Source organism: Homalodisca vitripennis, chromosome 2, assembly GCF_021130785.1.
Source record: "Homalodisca vitripennis isolate AUS2020 chromosome 2, UT_GWSS_2.1, whole genome shotgun sequence".
In the NCBI taxonomy this organism is placed as follows: domain Eukaryota; kingdom Metazoa; phylum Arthropoda; class Insecta; order Hemiptera; family Cicadellidae; genus Homalodisca; species Homalodisca vitripennis.
Genome location: NC_060208.1, coordinates 77,579,007 through 77,600,705, shown reverse-complemented (window position 1 = coordinate 77,600,705; position 21,699 = coordinate 77,579,007). Strand labels below are relative to the sequence as shown.

General features: G+C 35.8%; 1 long non-coding RNA gene across 1 annotated transcript; it reads left to right on the top strand.

Annotated features, from left to right (window-relative positions):
* The first annotated feature begins 273 nt into the window (after positions 1-273).
* On the top strand, positions 274-20,166 carry LOC124354208. Its single transcript, XR_006921664.1, has 3 exons — positions 274-458; positions 12,859-13,074; positions 20,038-20,166. It is a non-coding gene; the product is annotated as an uncharacterized LOC124354208 (long non-coding RNA).
* The last annotated feature ends 1,533 nt before the right edge of the window (positions 20,167-21,699 follow it).

The window sequence follows — 21,699 nt, the reverse complement described above, 5'->3', positions numbered from 1 at the left end:
TCCAGAGTTGCCAACCCATAACACAAAAAGCAACACTGAATTTAGGATGAATCTAAAGTTTTCTGCATTATATTTGCCATAAAATTGAAAATAATCTTTTAATTATTCAGTTATATTCTTAAAATAATTAATAAGTCGTCGTTTATTTTATTTCATAGTGTAATATTTGTAGTACAGTACTATACCACTGCAGTTGGATACACTGTATAGTACTGCTTTAAATTTAAATAGCAGCGGGAAACCACGAGTCCAAGAGCAGTCAAGTCGTTATAAATGTGAGTCATGGTGAAAAGAAGGTACTCTGTAGTCTGTAGTTATAACTAGCTTGCTCCAGTCGGAACCGCTCATTCTTGCTTGACGTGTCGAGAGGTTCGTACAAACGAAAGCTATCGAGTAATCTAATCTACAGTTATCCCAGCAACTTTATTTTCCAGAATCTACGCCAATCTTTTAAACATGTAAGTAGCAGTTTGTTTTAATGTTTGCTGGATTATGTTTCCTTACACTTTATGTTTTCTGACATGTCTTTCTATACATTAATCTGGAGTGCAACATTATCATATAAAAATTGTGCCTTCTCTTCTCATTTCAATGACAGAATGACAAAATATAAGTTTTAATAAAAAGATACTACAGTAACTATAAATAGTTGCAGAGTTATTAAAAAAAATGCAAACATACTTGTTATGATATTCAATCCATGTAATGTTTAATCAGTAGGTTGTTTAAAAAAGCGTTAATATTTAAGCCAACAGCAGGCCAGTGTATCAGACTTTCCTCTTGAAATGGGGTCTAAAGTTTAAAACTGGTTATAAATAGAAAGCTCCTTAAATCCATAAGTTGAAATTCAGAAACTTATATTTTATTGCCTCCATCCTAAGGTATTATTAAAATACGATTATCTGTTAATACTTTTTTATAATACAAAAATTATAATCTATATTCAGTATACATTTACCATAAGAAATTCCAAATCATTTTTGGCAGATGGTAAACTCTCATATAGGCAATAGACATAAAATATAAGGTAATTATCATATTAACCGCCGGGGCGGAAAAATACGAGTTTTGCGTTCTTAACTTATTGGAATCGTCCTATATAAAAAAAAGTATAAGGTTTGATGGGGTGGAAATGAGAAATAACGAAGTTCTAGAAAATAAAAAATTAAATAACTTTCCAGTAATATCTCCATGTTCTACACATCCACGTCTAGCGTCACGTGACCTTTTGTGGCCAATGATTGAACCTCGTGATGACGTCATCGGTTGCGCCGCCATCTTTGCAAACGTAAATGAGAAATTACAGAAATGAGCAGAATTTTGATCAAAATTAATAATGTTTTTCTTAATTTTCGAGAAAAAAATTAATTACGAGTGCTTCCGGCCATCAGCGCGGGCTTCGGCAGCACCTTCGGTGCTGCCCCGCGCTGATGTCAATAAAAGAAAAACATCCCTCGAGATAGTACCTATCAGTAAAATATAAAATTCTAGAGGGGCTGATCAAAAATATAAATTGAAATGTAATGCAAAGGCAATTATGTAAAGTTTAAAAAACTAAATAAATCACGAAAAACTCAAATATATAGATGGATATTAACAGAGAACACTTACCATTAGTGTGTTGGCGGATATAGCTAAACAGCAGCAACAAAAAAGTGGTCTATCACAACGAAACGACACAGTCTCCCGGTTTAAAAACACCACTCGACCGCACGACGAACAAATACACTCATTTTTAAAAATGCCCTGTTCTATTAAAAAAGAGATAATTTCGTTTCGGTTAAAACGTAAGCTCTTTACGTGCCCTACGAAACACTCCGACACACACAATTCACTAGGGTTGGTTGAACTAGTGGATGGTTGATTCATCATTGTAAACTCACTCACTCAATCCGACCTACTGAACACAATATCTTGTGTAGAACTGACCTATGCCCCGGACAACTCAGATAACAGGTATGCTATCAGGCTGCTATCAGTCCCGGCCGCAGATAATATTTAAGTAAACAGATTATCCAGACACAGCACACAAACTGAACATTAAAACATTAGAAACTTTACCACTTATCAATATACCCCCTAAAATCATGTTATTTGTCATTTGCACCCCCTAGTACTATATATATTTTTTTGTTCAGGAGGGTGAGCAGAATACGTTGGTAACGTCAAATTCGTGATTTGCCGCCCCGGCGTTTAATCTTACTGGTACCAAATATAAATTTAATTCTGCTGAAAATATTTTCACTTAAATAAATCAATATTTACTTAGTTTACTCTGAGTTTTAAGATTTTTGCCCTCAAAAATACAATGGAAATAGAATTTAGCTTAGTGCTAAACCACATAAAACCATTTGAAAATAAAAAATTAGTCCTATTTAACTTAAATAAAATGTAAGAACTACAACACGAATAATATTATCAATTTAAAATTACTTTTCTTTAAATTTATGGAAGATTATAACTTTTATTGGAAAACTATGAATTTATGATTTTAACTTGTCAATTTATACTTGATATATACAATTTTGTTAAATTTTGTTTAAGACTTCCAATGTGTGTATGCAGTTGATTTAAGTATAGAATACACTGGGGTATAACAATGGTATATGGTTAAAAATACTCTTGAATATTTGCATAGGATAGACAAAACTCATTATCACCCCATGAAAAGAATTTCCAGAAAATCTTTGCATCCCTTCAATGCTTATGACCTCCATCCAGATCCAAAAACAACACCCAGTTTCAATAATATATAAAAGAGATATTACAAGAAGTGACAAGAATTTGAGAAATATCTGGTCAGGGTTAAAAATAAGAAAATACTGTAACTCAAAAGGGCATATTTCGGACATAAAACAAAACACTTTGTATGACATCTGTCTAGTAAGTTAAACGTATGTTTCTTAGGAAATTTTGTTTGTTTGTCAATAGACTGAGACAGAGCAGTGAAAATTAGTGTAGCCTATGTTTAAACTAAGTTAGTTATAAATATAACAGAAACATTCGCTTTCAGCCTTTAAAAATAGCTTGAACTCAAATCTTAAATTTTAAAGTTTATGAAAACTAGAAGATTTTACTGGTATTAAATTAAAATGTACAATATTTTATTAAAATATTCTTTCAGGCTTAGGTGAAGGAAAGGTGGATTTCTCATACGGCTGTTATCTTAAAATATCAAACTTGAAATGAATTAATAGTTGGGACAGTTAATTTGCAAAACACTGATGGTATTATTATGACTCTCAAGGTTGGCCTGAGAATACACTCTCAACACTTTAAATTATTTAGAAACATGACAAAAATCTTTACAAGCACATAAATTTGTTTAAGATATGGACTTTATTCGTTGAGACTTGGTAATGAACCACTTCAAGCAATGTGTAAGTACAGTTTTTGTACAAAGTTTAGTTTAAATTGGCTAGAAGTTGTGGCATTTATAGTGAGTGACCATTATTTCTGCAATATTATTTGTACCATTTAAACTTTTTGAGGCCTCTATCTGAAAGACTACAAGATGTAAATAAACTCATAAAAACAAACCATATTGTAAATAACCTCAGAATTATAAAAAACGTTTTTGTTTTAACCTACAATACATAATAACTTAGATGTAACCATCCCTTAAAAAAACTAAAGGTCACCTACCTTAGATTTTTTTAAATAAGCAAACAAGATTATAAAGTTGATTAAAACTACTTAACAGTAGTTTTTAAAATGTGTCATTTTGGGCCTATATTGGAAAAATAGCTTGATGATTAGCTAAAACAATGATAGTGTTTGCAGAAATGTGATTGGCAACCATCTTGAAGAGTTTTATTGCCTAAAACTGGTTCACGAACTCATCCAAGCTATGTTTAAATATTGTAGAGACAATATTTAGTTTAGAAGGAGTTACCAAGATTAGTTGTTATAAAGAAGTATCACAGTTATATATTGTGTTCCCAATTGTTTCCGCAATGTTATTGCATAATATAAATATTTGTGCCTATCTGAAAAACTTTACATGATATTGAAAAGCGTGTGAAACAATCGTTATTGCAATTTTTTTCTTATTTTTAAGGAGAAGCCGATCCCCTTTTCCCTTTTAAGCCTTATTCTGCACGTTCTCATGGGCCACTGGCCTGTGCCAGTATCTTATCAAACAGAATAAGGGGGAGAGTGAGTCGATACAGTACAAAAAAATTGTGTATAATTATGACATTCAAGTTTACAAGTTGGTTAAAATTATTTAATAATTTTACAAAATGTCATTTTGGATCTATATTGAGAAATAGTTAAATTTAAAGTTTTTTACAAATGTGAATGGGTGTTATCTTGAAAGGTGTTATTACTTAATATTGTCTCTGTACCAAGTGTAGTCTGGAGTTTACAAGCTGGCTTCAATTTCGTGCATAATTAAGTCCATAAATACTTATGTAGTATTATGGTGGTTTTGGATTCTTACTGCAATTGGCAAAGTTCTGTGAAATATACCAAAAAAGGAATTGTGCCACGATCGATATATCAATTTATAACTTGTGTTTGAAACTAAACAACGAGATACAGTTGTTGTCGAAGAACTTGTGATAATGACATGTGTGCCAAAATTGGTATCTGTTATAGTTGCTTTGTTTACATAATTAAGCTCAGAGCCATGGCATAGCCAAGAAATTATTTCAGGGAGGGGGCATAGCAAGAGTAGGGGGTGTTATAACCATCAGAAAGAGGATGATCTGGGCATTCTTCCTCAGAAAGTTGGAAAACTATAATGGCTAAACACTACTTTTAGGCAACAATTTATTGTATGAAACCCTTTATTAATTCAAAGTTAATACTGAATAAACAAACATTTAAAAAAAAAAATATTTCAAATTATAATGGCATTTTGGTTCAAAAATGTGAAGTAAACAAACTTTTTGTTCTAAGTTCATCCTACAAAAAATTTCTTCTCATTTCTGATTTTGCCATCTCCTCAAGTACCTTGCCTGCTGTTATAGGAACTGGGCAATGCACTTATAGTAGAGCTAATGCCATAAGTTGATAGTTTTCCAGGGAATTTCTAAAGTAAGTTTTTATCCTCTTCAGTGACCAAAATGTGACAAAAATTATCTCTCAACTCTCAGCTGTAGATACTGGAAAAGTTGCAAGAACCCACAACAGTTGTATAGAATAGTTGGACAACTGTCCGAGATTGTCATAATTTGTTTTGGTTTATCATTGTCTTGTACATCATCCCTTTTTCTACACCACAGTAGGTACTCAAACTCAATACTTGATTGAAACAGTTTAAAGTTACTTAACCACTGAAACTACATACAATAAATATGTATTATTTACCTTTTCATGTTTCTTGAGGGGGATGAGCTACACCACTGCTCAGGGCACAGAATTAAGCTCACCAACTGTCATCAAAAAAACCTCTCTTTTGTGAGACAAAACTTTTTTCCATTCATGGCCATCTTGGATACGAGAACTTATAAAACTAAACTGTTAAAAACTTTTTCCAAATTCTTATTTAAATCACTTTAATTATAACTCACCGTTGAATATTATTTCACCAAATTTACTAACTATTCCGACCTAAACTTTATTCAAATTGATATGTCCCATTGTTAAATTTCTTATAAATAGCATATCTTAACACTCTATTTTGAAAACTTTACTTAAATTTGAAGTAATTCTTATTATTCTTTGTTCACAATTTTCTTAACAATTTAAAACGACTGGCTTTTATTTATTTGATGTAAAAGTTATTTATTTTGTTTGGCAATTATCCAATCGTATCTTTTCAACCACAAGCATGAACCACTCCTGACGAGTTTTACTTCATGAATGGTAAATTTATATTTAAACGTTTCAATTAATAATTTTTTTGGTTTCTAAACTTTGTAACTATATTGTAATTAAATCCATGATGTTTTAATATACCATGCTGTATTTCATCAATAAAATATTCAATTTCATCATTTATCAAAATGACACAGATTGTTTTTGTACATTTGTCTTAGTACACTTACATATTATTTTACATGGTATTATATTGTATTGTACAATTGTGTGGAGCAGTTGGTTACCCATGATGTCACTCTATGTCACCACCTGTTGATTTGTGACCACCTGTTGATTTGTCACTTGTTTGTTCTAACAGTGTATGTAATAAAGGTTGCAGCTGCACATAGTACGTAACATGATGCAATGTTTCAAAATTTGTTCTATGAGTAGGCCTAACTATAGTCTTAGTTTTAAAATGAATTTTAGTTGCTGTGATAGGTTCAGAAAGCAATGTACTAAACTTTATTATTTCTTAAAATTAATTTTCATATATAACTTATGACAGATCATATTTTTTATTGTTTTTCTCGAAGTCTGCCATCTTTTTTATTTTTCTTTTTTTTCTTTATAACACCTTAACTGCGATATGAATCATGTACTGACTCAAGGACAGCCGGAGTACTAATGTACGCCCTTCACAGTCAATATGTTAAACTTTGATACATGGAGGGATCAGGCACTATATGATTCAACGAATTATTTTTTTGCAGAGGGGATGTAAACAATTCATCAGTTTTACGAACGCTTGGCCTTACCGTAACCAAATGAACAAGTGTAGGGCATACCCACAAAAAACATCCCCTCCTCCTCTTGGACCAGCCTGGAAATTATGTTCCCAATACTTTGGACCAGACCTTTTGTTCCCTAGATTAGTTTTTTACGATCTAGAGTCACCTTTTTCGCCCTTAAGATTTTCTCCACGTATTTGGCCACCATATTTCAGCATTCCTGTCCTCAGAGCATAACTCCAATGATAGTCTGCAGTTAAAGATCTTCTTCCTGCAGCTGCATTATAAACTCCCTCCTTTCTTCTGTCCATCGTCTGCACCTAAAGAAGGTATGTCCGCATCATCCCGAGATGAATCTCCAAAAACGCAAACGGGCAACTCCCGTTTCCCATCCTGTGCAGGTTCGTTCCAAAATAACCTTGGCCCAACAATAAATGAGTGAGGAAGAAAACTGCCTCGCTGTGTTGTCTGTCCATCCACTCTGTGATGTTACCGATCAACTTCTTCATTCAATTTCCACGGGATTCAGCAACTCAGCAAACTTCCTATCTCTGCATGGTGCTAGCTCAGAGACTGTCCAGTACAAGCTAGCGACCCTCAAAGCAGCTTTTCTCTGAACAGAAGCCATTCTCCTTCTATACTTTCCTTTCTCTATAGTGACGGTCAAACCTCACATCCGTAGAGTAGGTTTGTAATCAACATTAAGAGTTGCCTTCTCCCTGTGGTCGGGCCCCTGATATTCGCCATAAGTCTGCTCAACGCTGCTGTTACATTGCTATTTATCTGATAAGTATTGGATATGCTTCCAAAATGAGAGCTTGGTATCCAGGTACTAAGGTAGTCCCAGTTTGCTCAGTCTAGGGATGTGGGAGGTGTGCGTGGTTTTCACACAATAACCCAATCGTAAAGTTATCTGTAAACAGGATTATTAGAGGGCGCCTTCTAGTTTTCAGCAGTAGTTTCAGGTTTGAGGACATATCAGAACAAAGTAAAAGACTCGTTAATGAATGAGGTTGAAAATAATTGAAATTGTAACCAATCAAAGTAAAAGTGGCCTCTTCAACTAAAGAATTAAGACAAATAAATACATCTAAGAAAGTTAAACTCATCTAATGCAAATAACAAGTTTTAGTAAAATTTGAGTAATTGTTGTTTTTACTTAAAAATTAATAACTGAAGATAACAAGTTACATTGGCTAGTAATGAAAACCAAGTGAGATGAACAACAATAAAATATTCAATACCTTGGCCGGCCACTAATATTTCTGGTATTTACCCATAAAATAAATTACACAGTTTTTAACTAGACATAGGCACACACTTACTGGATACAGGTATGTATGTAAAATAGAAAATATACAAGTAATTATTCAACTACGCAATGCAAGCTCTTTGAGGTAGCCGCAGCGAGGTAGAGCACAGAGGGTTTCTTCAGAATATTAAAAATATCGTTTTGAGGAAAAGTGAATCTTCAGTCAGACTGTCTAGCCTTACTAGTTACTGGTGTTTCGAGGTAATCCACAAATTGGTTTGAATAACAAAGAATTACTACTTATCGGTACGTAAGTTACATCCATAGCTGATTACATTCCAAAATTAAGACAGTAGCCTCCGGAAGGGTTCACTGTCAGTGGAATACAGCGGCAGGTAATCGTTCATTCGATTTTCCAGGTAGATAGGGATAATGTACGCAGACACTCAGAGGTACACAAATAGCTCCCGTACAAATCCCTGGCAAAAATCCAAAAATGGGCCAGGAAGAGAGCAGTGTGGGTAAAGACATTAGTTAACCTCATGGAAATTCAGTCTAACAAGAAAGTCTGAGTTAACTATTGTTTAGCCAGATGGAGCTGCAGCTTGTTTGACAACCAGCTGATGAGGAGTTACCAGGCTGATCAAACTTGTTTGCCAACATAATTACAATCTAATATTATGGTTACACAATATTAAACGTCCAAATTAACACTGTTACACTTTGTACAACTCTTCCATCTTGGAGTTGGATGGCAGTAGAAATCCTTTCCCGTATGAGCAGAAACAACTCAGTTTTTCTAATCGCTAGTGTTAACCCATGTTCACGGTGCCATGAGCTCACGTGTTGCATTACCATGTTCAGCACCAACTTTTTATATTCTGTACTACTAAGAACTATGATTGCAGCAATGTTATCTACATATCCTACCAGCAAAGCCTCCGAAGGCATTTGCAAACACAAAATTCCATCGTAGAAAACGTTCAACAAGTCGGGCCAAAGATACAACCCTGAGCAGCCCTGCTTTTGACCTCCCTCCTGTGTTCGCCATCTGATGTCATAAAAACCGGCTGCCGATCTATCAGGTAGGTTTGCAGCATCCTACGCAAATATTCTGGGATCCTGAAAAGCAGCTTGTTAATCCATCTTGCCGAGTATTCTTGATGTCCAGAGTGGCCAGTATTACAGTATTATATCCATGGAGTAGTGGTTCCTCTGCTGTGCGACCTGAAATGTACTTACCACTTCTTTAATGGCACCAATGGTTGACTTCCTGACCTGAAGCTATACGGAGAGGTCACCAGCCTCCTGAATCGCCTTTGTCAGATGTGGCCGGAGGAGTTTTTCCAACAGCTTCCCTGAAACATCGAGCATACAGAGAGGCTTATACGCTGATGGGGAGCTTGGATCCCTCTTAGCTTTGCTGATCAAGTCTAGAGCCTCCAAGCAGCAGCTGTATATTCTCAGGAGCACTTCAGAGCACACCTCCACAGCTGCCTTCAGCACTTCACTGAATATGCCATCTAGCCCAGGAATGCCATCTTCTTGTTTCGAAGTGTTTTTGCAGGTCTGTTCATCTGTAAACAGCTCTGAATTGGTGCCAAATGCACCTCCAAATTTCTCATGGGATGAGTTGGAAAGAGAGAGTCGACGTCGTGATACATCCTTTCAGTATTCATCATGGGGTTGGGCAACAGAGATCCGAGCTTTCGCATTAAAATCCTGTATTCCAGCCCCCAGGGATCTGCATAAGCTCTTCCCACTTGAGACGCTTGCTCTAATTTATTGCAAACTTAAATTCTCTTCTTACACACCTGTGTTCCAAGTGAGCTTCATCTGCAACATCACCTTCTCCGTGGCATCTATATGGGTCAAACCCAACTCAAAAGATTTCCCAATAAAGTCACTGGTGACCACTACATTACCATCATGTTTTTAGGGTGTCCTTCAAATTGTTAATCTTTATCTGGAAGTATAGGATACTCTCGGGAGAGAAGCGGCAGCCCTTCCAGTGTGATGCTTATACAAGCAACTTACCTCTTGTACAGGTAGTGTCACCGTGCTCGGCCCGTAGGGGAGAGTGGCCTGAGAGACAATGCCAATGCTCCCACTCCACCTCCCCTACTTTTACTCGGTACAGTCAACTCTAGCAGGTCCCTCTGGCCCTCGTGTCTTCCACAACAAATTAAAATATCTTCGTTATTTTATCAATGGAGGAAACACATTTATATTAAACAGTATGAACCAAAATATTTCTTTAAATTGATTTCATAGAAATGTTTAAATAATATTTCTTTAAATCCATGACATAATTATTGTGATAAGGTATTTCCCTCTGATGGTTACAAATAACTTTCTCTCTGCGTTCAGAGTTTCAATACTCGATTGCAGGCTTGAGAATGCCGGAGGCCGCATTAAAAGTTATTTACATATTTTACATACTCACAAAACAATATTTATTATATACAATAATTACAACATTGTGGGATTAAAGATTCCAAAGTGATATATTGTCCTCCTCGTTGTCCATAAACAATAATGGGTGTAGATTGGAAATAAACATTTAAATCAACTCTTCGATCCCTGACAAATTCCCGTCTTCAATGTCATCTTCAGAAAAGTCACTGTTGTCCTCTTCACTGGACTCTGCACCAAGATCGATAACAAAAGATTCAATGGTATCTTCCAGTTGACTTTGAACTCCTATGAACTTCTCTTCCATTTTCTTCACATTTTCACATATTTTTTCCAGTCCGTTTCAGTTATGGTTTCAAACTTCTGGTTCACAAGGCACTCAACATCATGTATGTTAAAAGTCACATTGTGAGCTGCAACCCAGTTTTTTACATCAGCCCAGATTAGCTCTATGGCATTGAGTTCGGGATGATATGGATGGAGCCTAAGGATGTCGTGTCCATGTTCTCTCATAATCTCGTCAATTTGATAGCGAATGTGTGCCGGTTTGTGTTGCCTAATCAACTCATCACCTTGAGTGATAACGATGAGAATGCAATATTCTTCTGTATCAGCCAATCTTGCATTTCTGATGTAGTGTTCTTCGAAGTTGGGCACTTATCTACTTGGACATTTTGATAAGATATTGTCAATAACCACAACAGTCCGAGGAGGTAAATTTGGAATTAATTTTTCCGTCAGCCATTTAAAATACATCTTGCCGTTCACATTGTCGTGATAATCTCCTGTTTTTATGTTGGCTCTCCACATTGTCAAACAGTTTTTCACAAAGCCCATTTCTCCTCCTGCGTGTAGAAAAATAAGTCGCTCGCCTTTGGACAATGGGGCCGCCACTCCTGCATTTGAGTCATCGGACCAACCTTTTCCGGAAACATGAGCTGAATCGATGTAAGATTCGTCCGTAAAAACTATGGGGCGTTTCTCCTTCCGGTATTCTTGAATTTTTCTCAAATATACAAATCGTTTGTAAGCAACATCCTGGGTTTCCATGAGAATATGTTTGTTTGATTTGGTCTTTCTCCATCTGTAGCCCATTTTCCTAACAATTCTTCTCAAACTCGAGATAGACCCGGTAAAATGTATTTCACTTTCGAGTTTTGAACAAATTTTCTTCAGTGTTGGTAGACATTTTTCGGTCAAATAAAAATTGTTGATTGTCCGTCTTATTTCATTTCATTTATTTATTTCCACGGCAATCGCCACTTTTACAATAACATTTCATAGTAAAATAACATAACAATATAGAATAAGAGTGAACACCAAGATCAAAATCATCGAGTCCAGTCACCTTTTTTTGGCACCTTTCTCACTTTGTTTGGAGTTTCAAAGGAAGTCGTTGTTTCAGCTAATTTTCTTTTTTCGGCACTTATACGGGTTAGAGTTCGCTGCGAAACACCGACAGCTGTTGCCACTCTTTCTCTCACTTTCTTAGAGTCAATAACAAATGTTCCCTCTTTACCCTCTCTACTCATAAAATCCATCACATTAGAAATAACTTCAAGTGTCTGACTTTTCAGAACCTTGCCATCCAGCTTCGACTTAAATACAGTCGGTGTTGCCATGCCAGCAGCTCCAAAACTTCCACAAGTATCACAACACAAACACAGGGTGTTGACTGCACACAGGGAGCAAGAAAACAATAATGAGCGTTGTGAGCCTAGCTGGAGTGGTCGCTTTCCAGTGAGACTGTACCGTGACTGCTAGTGGGGGGAAGGACAGTAGTGCGCGTGCTCAAATGAGGCGCCGAGCACGGTGACATGGCCTGTATCAGGAGTCCAAATGGTTGCCGTTCCGAAGTCTTCCTGAAACCACCCTGGATCATTCTTATTTTCATACTGCTCGCTGATGATCAGAAGGTCTATATGTTTTTCCAACCTAGTTTGATTTAAAACAGCATCAGCTGCTTGACTTTTGTAAAGATCCACCGATTGATTTTTTTAGTTTTTGCATGTGCCAGATCCTGTATGAGAACATACCAAGTTCCAGTCCCGACAATGGAGATAAAACAATGTGGATCGGCCTTGTATTCCTTCTTTAAGTGACCTATACCTCTCACTGCAGGCACACACGATCTTTCCCTTTTTTTTTTCCGGAGTGACAAGATATTCAGGATGGGTAAGGTTAGAGAGTAGGAGCCGCCTCCTATCGAGATCTATGAGGAAGAATTAGCGCACTACATCTCAAAGTCATGTCCCCCCGGAAGAAGGGGAGGCCAGCTCTCAACTAGCATCTCCAGTCAAAGTAGACAGGGGGTGGCATACCCTTGTTGAGGTTAGCAAGAACCTCTGAGGTTAGGGAACAAACCCAATCAACTCCAACAGTCATCTCCCACAGTAGACTAGGCCTATCAAATTGCCCTAGATCCATATGATTGCCTAGATTGAAGTCACACATTGGTTTTTGCTGTGCCCAGTGGTGGGTTCAATTGGAAGGTATAAACCAGCGAGAAGTGATCCCTGCTGGGTACCATCTTTTCTTTGGTCACCTTGGATTTAGCATGGACATAAGGTACATTAATGGTTACATATCATAATCTTTATCCAAACTTTTTAATAATTGGCATGATCTTAATTCATGTAATAACTGTTATAGTATGGGTCTCCTTGCTTTTGCTGTTGTCACTGGCGTTGGATCGGCCATCATAGCTCTACCAGTATTAGCTCCTGCCGTTTTGCCTCTAATAGGCTTCAGTGCCGTGGGACCAGTGGCAGGAGGCCTTGCTGCTGGAGCACAGGCATTTGTCGGAAATGTCGCTGCCGGATCTACATTTGCTACTCTACAGGCTATGGCCATGGCCGCCCCCACACCGTAAGTACAAGACAAGGACCATCATTGCTCTACCAGTATTAGCTCCTGCCGTGTTGCCTGTAATAGGCTTCAGTGCCATGGGACCAGTGGCAGGAGGCCTTGCTGCTGGAGCACAGGCATTTGTTGGAAATGTCGCTGCTGGATCTGTATTTGCTACTCTACAAGCTATGGCCATGGCCGCCCCCACACTGTAACTGCAATACAAGGAACATTGATCTTTGAAGAATAATATTTAATTTGTTAAGGTTTTGTACATTTACTTAGAACTAGATTGTTTTTTGTGAACTGATTGTTTCAACAGCTTATTGGCTGATTTAATGACATACTGCTGCTAGTTTAAATTCAACTGATAATTATTTGGATACACTAATTTCAGTTTATTTGTTATAAAAGGACTATCCAGAAAGTAACAGATGTTTTTGAATGGTGCGGCAGTGGCCAAGGCTACAGCCACCATATTGGTGCTAAAAAAACTCTGGCGTTCAGTACGCATCGAGCTGTAGTCATGTGAGGTCTGTATCTCTTTTACTTTTCTTACTGTGACTAATCAAAATGTGTGCTGCAATTGAAAATCCCGCCACTTGTAAAGTGTGTTCAGTGATAAGGTTTTTGTTGGCAAAGAACTATATACCAATTGAAATTTATCGCCAACTGTGTGAAGTTTATGGGAATGGAATAATAAGTGAATGCAGTAAAGCAGTAGTACATTGACTTTATAAATGGCTGCACCATGTTCATGATGATAGTTGTAGCGGTCGGTCAAGCCTAGTGACAGAAGATTTGATGTTGAAAATCAATGACAAAGTTCGTGAAAATCGTGTTTCACAATGACTGAACTCTCAGAACATTTCCAACAAATTCCACTAAGTTTACTTCATGAAATTGTTGTAGGGAAGCTTGGATACCACAAATTTTGTGGCAGGTGGGTTCCAAAAATCCTTACAGAAGATCACAAAAAACAAAGAAGTGCGGCATCGTTAACTTTCCTTGATGTATACAACAAACATGTTAACAAACTTCTCAATCGTATCGTTACTGGTGATAAAACATGGGTGAAGCATGTCAATTGTAAATAAAAAATGCAGTCTATGGAATGGGGGCACACACATTCTCCAAAAAAAAAAAAAAAAAACCAAGAAAATGTCTCCAAACTCTGTCAGTGAGAAAGATTATGGCAACTGTTTTTTGGTGTACTAAGGGTGTGATTCTGATTTCCTTGAACAAGGGTCAAAAATCAATGTAGAGAGGTACTGTGCAGAAGCTACGGCGAGCGATACAAAACAAACGTAGGGGATAATTGAGCTCATTTTGTTTTTCCACAACAATGCACGTTCCCATTCAGTCGTACATAACAAGTCTTGGATGATTTTGATTGGAAAGTGTTTGATCATCCGCCTTATAGCTCAGATCTGGCACCAAGCGACTACCACCTCTTTCTAGCGATTAATATCTGGCTCGCAACTCAGCGCTTCAATAGTGGCGCTGAACATCACGCTGGCGTTAATCAGTGGTTAAGACCACAAGCGGCATATTTCTACAAAGCTGGAATTGAAAAACTTGTGTCACGTTATGATAAATGCCTCAATTTGAACAGGGATTACGTTGAAGAATAGTCCATGTGTGTAGTTTTTAAATGTATATAATAAAATGTTCCTATTTAATAAATAAATGAATAAAAATGCCTTTATTGTTGAACGATTTTCAGACAAATTCTGTTTTTCAAAATAAGTACAGTCAAAGCTACGCCACTAATATTATTATTAACGATAAAGGTTTCTTAAAACTACACTACATTAATTAGAAAAAATCAGAAACTCTTTATTACAAAATTTCTTAGAGAAATGTATAGCGTCAGTTTACAGTGGATACAATTCAAATTGTATAAAAAAATAATGTCACTCTTGAATGTCTTTCCAGTGCACATATTCATCTAGGGTGTAGAAGGGTCTTGATGTCAGCCAGTCATTCAGCGATGCCTTCAGCTTCGTTCCTTTTTTATTAACTAATAAAATACATTTTACAAACTAAAAAACATCAGTTAAGAAAAAATTACACATTCAGATATTTCTGCTAAAACCACTGCTTAAGTATATTTTTAAAACTATAGAAAGGCAGCGACTTAAGGTCACAGAGGAGGGCGTTAAACAATGACGGTCCGAAATAACCAAACCTCTCTTTCCTCCTGAGCTCAAGGTGAACTCTCAGGAGGTGGAGTCTTTTCCTTTGACGCAAGGTGACCTCCTCCCAGAACAAGAGCTCTCATACAGGTACAATGGCTCCCCAAGTGTCAGGATCTTGTGAACATGTCAGTGTTCTACACACAGCCTCCATACGCATCAGACTGGCTTCTGTACGATGAGCAGATACCCTGTTTTGTTTACTTAAATTGTAAATGAAACCCAATGTAGTGTTCTGCATTTTTTGGATTCGCTCAGCGCCCTCTTTCAAAACGCTATTCCCTTAGGCTGGGTAGCAATAGTAGAACACAGACAGAATGAGAGTGTTGATACAGCTGCAACTTAACAGCCTGAAGTAGCAAGGATCTGAACCGGTACAGCCCCCTTAACCTCCCCAGAGTGCGCTGACTGACAGAAGTCACGTGATCTGTGAACGAAAGATCGCTGTCCATCAACACTCCAAGAGTTTACACTGTGTCCGTTACTTTTTTGGGATCTCACCATCAAGCATCACTTGCTCAGAGTTATTCCTTACAAGTTGCAGCACATGAGGTACTGCTATATGGACAACTGAACGCTTACTAATATTGAGCTTGAGGGCATGATTTCCTGACCACAATTTTATACTATTAAGATCTGAATTAATCTCCGAAATGGCAACATCCACTAAATTAGGCTCATAGGAAAGATTCAATTTCAAATCATCTACATGTGCATGGGCGGCACAGTGAGTGACAAAGCCAGGCAGGTCTGCTGTGTAGAGCATGAACAGAGGACTGGCACCAAACAACTGCCCTGAGGAACACCCCTCGTTTTCAGCTACGGCAAAGGCAGCCCAGCACCCACACCAGTTACCTGCAGCCTGCCCGCCAAGAAAGAACGCACCCAGCAGATTGCACTCCCCCGAAACCCAAAGTAGTGCATTCTTGCCAGTAGCTGAGAGTAATCAAGCATGGCAGGTGTGCTACACCTGTCCTTATCCCTTGCCTCAAACAGGTTGCTAAATATATTTATCAAAGCTGTACAAGTGCTGTGGTCCCTTCTGAACCCCGACTGTAGCTTTGGCAGTACACAATCTTTCTCCATATTCTCCGTTATTTGATGTTCAGTAATCTTTTCAAGGATTTTCGAGATGGCAGGCAAAATAGAGATAGGTCTCAGTTGTTCAATTCTGGTTGGCTTATGGATTTTCGGTAGTGGGTAGACAAAACCCATTTTCCATGACTGAAAATTCGCCAGTTTGTAAAGATTCATTCACTAAATGTGTTAATACTCTCAGGGCATATGGACTAACGGCTTTAATCACATTTATTGATATTCCGTCACTGCCAACTGCTTTTGACATAACGCTATTCATTGCCTATTTTACTTCGTCCTCTGAAATATAAATTTATCTTTTATACTTTCAAGCTCAGTTTAGGAATAAAAACTTATAGTATTCTTAATTGATCATAGTATGAACCCATCCATGTCAGCAAAGAACTTATTAACTGAATCCATATCAGTCTTGGTCAAGTTGATCTTTTTTGTGCCACCCACTACATTTTCTTGTCTCATACAATTCTAAAACTCTCTAGACCTTTTTAGTTGTGTTATCGTTTTGTTGAGTAAGTATATTTCTTGCTCACTCATACACGTTCCAGTCATTCTTATTTTTTGTATACCAATAGGTTCTCTAAATTTATTTTTAACTTTTGTAAAAGTTAGTAATTTCTTTACTCCCCCATGGTATTTTCACTTTGGTTACTCGTTTACTGACTATGGGACCGTTTTCGTCATAAATTTTTGCTATGCTAGAAGATATAAATTGTTCTATATTTTGCACTCCTTGTATGAATTAACTATTTTTCCAATCAAAATTTGCCACATCACTCAAAAACGTATTGCCTTTAAACTGGGAATAATCTCCATTTTTTATGAACTTGGTTACTTCTTTCTTTACTTTACAATACAATACATATGCTGCAATATACAAGCTTATGATTTGTTATTTTTACTCCTCTGATCTGTAATACTAGAAGTGTCAATGGTGTCACAACTCTCCAACCTCACCAATTTTTCTGCAATTATATGATCTATTAGCGTGGCCGAGTTGGCAATGACTCTTTTGGGTTCGCAGATTTGCTGGACTGTGTTTGAACATTTCATTAATTGTCAGAGGTATTTTGTATCATTGCTAGTGTGCGACATCAGATCAATGTAAGTGTCTCCCAGATAAATAACTGTATCCACTTCCACAGCCATTTCAGTACATAACGAATGAAACAAGGTTTTGAGACATGTGTATTTAGCATTTGGGGGCCTGAATGTGATGCAGGTACAGAGACGCACTCCCCTGGTTTTAAAGACCACAGCTATAATCAATAATCAATAGCACAGTTCACTTCATGTAGGATGAAACAGCTGAAAGCAATGCCATCCTTAACGTAAATAGTGACTCCAGCCCCCACCACCGAGGAGCGATCAGCCCTCACCATCATGTAGCCTTGAATCTCACAGTGGTCCGATGGAGTGCTGGGGTCTAGCCAAGTCTCAAATGCACCAAACACATGAAAACCAAAATCAGTTACAAGTGACCACATTTCTTCAAACCATTATTTATTTAGTGAGTGAACGTTGAGATAAGCCAAGCTAAGGTTCCCTCCTAATTTCAGTTAGTTAAATTTTTTATTTTAAATCGTCTGTTACTTCCTGTACAATGATTTCAATCTTATTTTATGACTTGTATATTATATTTTACAAGTTACTCTTATTGATTCTAACTAGCCATGGTATTCATGTACATGTAATAGAATCAGTTCCTTCCTTTTCTATAGTTCTCCCAATAATTTTAACTGATAAATTTTTGTAGGCTTTTATATTCTTAAGCAAATGTCACTAATTGCCAAATGACAGGTTTTACTCTTTACTTTTATTGCACATTAGATACTCAACTTTGTCTTTAAGTCAGTTGTAAGATTCACAATGTTATTCGTTTTTGGACAGCAAAAATGGATTTGTAGCAAACGTGTCTCATGTTTATGATGATATCCATTCTATAAGTGACTGATATAGAACCTTCCTTAATGAAGATCACACAAAAATTTAGCATAGAGCCTTTATGTTTTGCATGTTAACCTAGAATGAAAACTGAACATGTTTAGAGACAGGAATAACAGCTCTAGATTGAAAAATGTCCAATACTGTTGTGAGACCTTTGTTCGTAATTCCTTTACAAAATTTGAGACAGACCATGTTTGACAAAAACACTCTTAAATTTGTCTCAGTCCAGAGTTGACAATATCACACTGGGCTGTCTAGATCATGTGTTGGTCTCAACATGATGATTCAGGTTATTCTAATACTGGATGATTTAATTTTAAACAACCATGATCAGAGCGATGAAGCCTAAATTTCATTCAGTCTATTATGTAACTCTCAAAGCTGACCTAATTAGATATCATCCTTTACTGATACCTATTTTTGGAACCATTTATATCGTGGACTGATATAGTAATAAATCATATAATATAATTAAAGTGTTTGTGCTATGGCAGTGCAAGAAGCAGAGCACAACATGAACTGCTATTATAATTAATTTAACACGCTAGTGACTTAAATGCTAAAGTTTTTATGATTTATTTTGAAGCTGTCCATTATTATGTTATTAGTCGGAAACTAATCATACAGAGTTCAGAAACATCGTTTAAAATAGTAAATTACAAATAATATATGTTTTAGAAAAGCTCCAAAATACCTTATTTTGCATTGGTTATCATCATGATGGAGATGTAATCTTTAGTATTGAATGGAATTTTATTGAATATTCCTCTCCTTGATAGAAACTGTTTACTTTTACAATGGATTAACTTATAATGTACCAAAAGGAATAATGGAAATGTTCAATAGGACTTCAAGAAAAAGTGATGAAGGAGACACCTAGTTTTGTCTTAGGCTAATTTTCTATGACAGCAGAACCAACATAATTGAACCTTCTCTCTTTATACTATGAGAAAGAAAGTTTTTTAATAGATATGACAAAAGTAAGTATATATCAACTAAGACTGACCCTGTATACAAAATTATAAATTCTCAAGAAATATCAGAAGCCATAAAAGTTCCTTTGTCTGTTCATTGCTCTTTTTACTTTCTTCTTGTTGTTCTTGAAGTTTTCTGTTGATAAAACAGTGTAATTTTAGTTTATATTGGAAATGACAGTTTTGAGGTACCACCCAATTAAAATAATTGTCTGTTGCTAAATAAGACCAATTTTGGCATGGAGGTGTAGTTGGTGAATATCAATTTTGTCTAAATGTTCTGTTTTATAGTATTTATTCAGAAAAAACAAGCACTAAGAAAATAAGATTCAAATTTACACTTTTTTTACATTTGTAAAACGTAACTACACCTTTTTAAACATTTGTTGAAAACTTACAAAACCACCTTTGTTGATCTTGTGTAAAATACCAGAGAAATGTAGACATTATGAGGAATGTCCGATTTTATGGACATTGGAAATTAAATGAATTTATAAGTTGCTACATAGGTATTTTTATCAATATAATGTATAAAATACATCATCTCCTTACATTATACAAATCTCTTGAAAAGAATTATGTGCAAAATTATAACTAAAATCACTGGGAATCATGTCTTTTAGAATTTTATAGTATAGTGATTGGTGAAGTTTGTGTCGCAATATTAGCACTGTTAATTTTAATGTGGTCTATTGTGATATTTTAGGAAACTGAATTATATATTTGTGGTTAGTGTAAGAGAACTTAATAGTTTTGTATGTTTGTTACAGATAATTTGAAACTCAATTGTTCCAGCAAATGCAAACAATAATGCTTGACTTCTACTATTCATTAACTTTTAGAATGACATTTTTGTGAAAAAAATAAATTTAATAAATAAATAACTGTTGATTGCTGTATTGTGCTTTCATTATAATTTACCACCAATTATTTATCTCAAATTAGTCTTATACATAGATTATTAGTCGGTTTAGATATTGAAAAATGGTTGTTACAAAATAAAAACTCTAAAAAAAAAAATTCTAAGTGGTAGGTCATATGATATTATTTTTATTAAATCTATATCAACATGGCTTAGTAGCACATGACTACCAAAATTCAAAATTAGCTAAAACGAATGTAAGTTTGATATGATGAATACATGCACAAATTAAGTGGACCTCTGCGTGGAATTGAACAAAGTAATTTTTTAGTTTTAATGTTAATAATATCATTGAAAATATCTCACAAGATGCAACACCTAATGCCAGGGCATTTAAATTTACAGCTGTTAACTTAGAAATATATTTTGGATCTCTAACTTCGAAGCTCCACCCAACTAATCTTGGAAGTTAAAACATACTGTGATTTCAGAAAATAATCTACCTCATAATAGTTATTTGTTGAGAGCTCCAACTACTGGAACAATTTCCAATACTATCATCAACAGCTATTAATAAATTTAATAGGATCAAACATTTGTTAATATTAAGAACTTTTTAAAAGAAATTTTCTTATATTGAGATTGAATGCCGTTAATATTCACTAAAACAGAGTTCTTAGAGCTGAACGAGAACCTCCAAGTAATGAATATCTAGGAGCTAAATCTCTATTTTGAATTTATTTTGCTTATCCTTTTTCCAAAGTTTATGGTACTCCATGTTTAAATTTGTTTCCTTACTTTTCATGACTGTAGATAACATCAAATTCCTTAGATATATCAAATTTTTTCTTGTTTGGAGTATCTTCAAAAATTGTAACACCTTACACCCAAATTTAACTATAAAAGATTTCCTTGAAGTTTAGTTGACCTAAAAATATCATAACAATTGCAAATCACTCAAAATGTGAATAGAACTTTACATAATGAGCACAAATCAATATTACAAAAATAATTTCTTGACTTTTATGGTGATTTTACGTATCTAAAATTATAATTTTTATACATATTTAGTATCAAACAAAAGCTCTTACACCAAATAAAGTAATGAAAAAAATAAACAGCCTCACAATTATTCAGCTTATGAGAGCCTGTGGAGTTTTTGAAGTAGTCACAGGTTACTGAACCAACACCACTCTGACTGACATGAATCACCAACAGTGAAGGATGGAAGAGCTGTGTTGCCATCTAGTACAAAAAGCTAGATTAGTCCTTTGGTGTTTCCTGAAATGAGATCAGTATCACATGGTATTGAGATCTCCCTGGTGTCTGGAACAAAGATTATCACTTCACCCTCTCCTTCTATATAACCAACAGCAAATGATGGTGAAACTGTTCTGATGATACTGCAGTTGGCTTTCTTACCGGCAACAAATAATGATGAATCCATCTGGACCTCTAACTTGGAATTCTGAACCCTTACTTCAACATTGCCAATAGTGTCTTATTAACAATAAATAATGAAGCCAAAGTAAATCCCTATGAAAAAAACATCACTATATCACCGCCACTA